Source organism: Lactuca saligna, chromosome 3 (genome assembly GCF_052625555.1).
Source record: "Lactuca saligna cultivar CGN05327 chromosome 3, ASM5262555v1, whole genome shotgun sequence".
NCBI classification, from domain to species: domain Eukaryota; kingdom Viridiplantae; phylum Streptophyta; class Magnoliopsida; order Asterales; family Asteraceae; genus Lactuca; species Lactuca saligna.
In genome coordinates, this window is record NC_136419.1 from 38,643,359 (window position 1) to 38,645,783 (window position 2,425).

General features: G+C 33.6%; 1 pseudogene; it reads left to right on the forward strand.

Annotated features, from left to right (window-relative positions):
* The first annotated feature begins 1,301 nt into the window (after positions 1-1,301).
* On the forward strand, positions 1,302-1,817 carry LOC145035385 (uncharacterized; annotated as a pseudogene).
* The last annotated feature ends 608 nt before the right edge of the window (positions 1,818-2,425 follow it).

Sequence of the window (2,425 nt, forward strand, 5' to 3'; positions counted from 1 at the left end):
TACTGTTCTGATAATAAGAAACAACTGATCCATTTATCTACGTGTGAAATCCGTTTGGAAAACAATTGGTAGCTATCTTCCTAACAATATCCCCTAAGACAGGTTAGGTTTCAAAGTTTCTTGTGTTCTTGCATGTGCTTTCCCCTTTCAGTCTTACCTAATCCACAAAGGCTACTTAATTTGCATGATTTAAACATTCATTTTGTCTGAATTTCTATTGATTGGTGATGAGTTTAGTATCATTTAGCTATGGATTTGTATAGTTCATATGTGATGATGAATTGTACCTTTTTCCTTGGAATTGGCTAGAAAAAGATTCAACTAAGCAATTTACATGCTTAAACCTATACGAGGTGCTCATTTGCAATATGTGAAAAGGGTTAATGTTATAAACTTTTTAGAAAATGTAAAGTACATATAAATTAGCACGAACTTTATATAATTTACTCGGAATGAAAAAAAAAACAAGTTAATTGTGTGTATTTGTATTCAAAAGAGATAATTTTTGTATGATTTAATCAAAAATTGTCAAAAGATAGACTATTCACGGGCAATGTAGATGTGTTTATATATCCATTACTTGATGATAACATATATGATTCAAGCTTTGACTATCATCATGATGAAGAACTAACATCACTAGATAATGAAATTAAAGGAAACAGAAATAAGTATGGAAGAAGAAGATGATGTAACTAGATTGAAATGGCGTAGAATATAGAAATATTGAATGATGTAACAAGAATACCAAACAAACCTAGGGAATCTCCCTTTCTCACTATCTAAAAAGCTTAGAGCTAAAATATGTTCACGAAACTAATCAATATTTATGCATGTCTTACATTGTAATCCTAGTTTCTACTTAGACAAAACTGTAAAAATGGTCCCCGTGGTATGCATTTTTTAGAGGTTTAGTACAAATCACGATTTGTTTGGCTTCGTGGTCCTTATGAGCTATTTTCATTGCGCATTTGGCCCCTCAGTAAACTCAAATGACTTTAATGTCTTTGGGTATTTATTTCCTATTTTTAAATTCATGTTTTTAAGTTTAATAATTAAAAAATGAGAGGGTCCACCTCTCTCTCTCTCTCTCTCTCTTGTTTTATATATTCTTATGTTAACCAAAAAACCAAATTGAGTTCTCGGTCGCTCTCTCATCGCTTCCACCACTTTTTGCCAAAGATACCAATTTTCGATGAGTTTCAGGCCTTTTTGATTGGTTTAAGAACACTCAAAAGTGAGTTGGTGGTGATTTCCTGGTACCTATGATACACAAACACATTTTACCTATAGCATTTTCAATGAACCCATTTATTAAATGGCTACAAGAAGAAGAACCGATCCTAAATTGAATCGCTCTAAAAGAAACCTAGATCAATGTTTTTCGAAAGGAAATCACTCACATCTACTGTTTCATCTTCCCATTTCACTCGATTTCATTAATGTTTCTCTTCAGCAGCTCATCCTGGTCTTTATTTGGATCCTGCAACCGATCATGGATCCATTCTCTATGTTCTCTCCTTTGTTCTCTGGCATTAATATGGGTCGTTCGTTCCAAGACAAACACAAAATCATATCCGGAGAAATTAAAAATTACTGGAAAGGGAGAAAGAAGATGGGAAGTTATTGGGGAAGTGTGTATAGGAGTTGAAGAAGAAAGGTTTGGAGTTTGATTTGTTAAATGAAGTTGAAGCACTTTGAAGAGCTAAAAGTGTGAAGGTTGAAGGTAAAGTTGTGAAGAAATTACTCTATTTTTCTCCATTGTTTCTTGTTTGGTTCTTGCACTTACTAGGGTCATTGATCTGCAATTGATCTGAAAATGGTGATATGGGTTAAAACTAACGTACTTTTCAAGGATAACCAAGCTTTCAGGGAAACTTCACTTAACGATACAAGTATGGTAGATACTTTTACACTTCATTCCGGATCGATAACCAACCACCAACTTTTAAGGAAAATAAGGGTTTTTCCTGGGATAACTTAACTTTTCATATACAGGCTTTTTAACAAATGGATAACTAAAATTCTTTTATAAGAAAATATGGGATTTTCTTGGGAAACAACTTTTCATAAAACCAAATGAAACTTATTCTTTTACCAGAAAAAAAACTGCTTATGAACTCACCAGCTTTATGCTGATATTTTTAAAACTGCTTGTATTCTCAGATTCTCGTTAGACATGTATCCCGCGTTCTTTTGGAGAAGACGGGGCACATAGAAGTCTCATCTTTACTTTTGTTCATACTAATGTATATATAAACATGTATTACTTTGCTTTCAAACGAATGTAAATATTCCTATGTAATGTAATGGTTGTGTTTACTATGCTTGCTATGTACATTGATTGTGATACTACACATGACGTCCTCCGCCCGGAACGTTTCCGCCATCGGTTTCGGGGTCTGACAACAGTCCATGTGGTCCT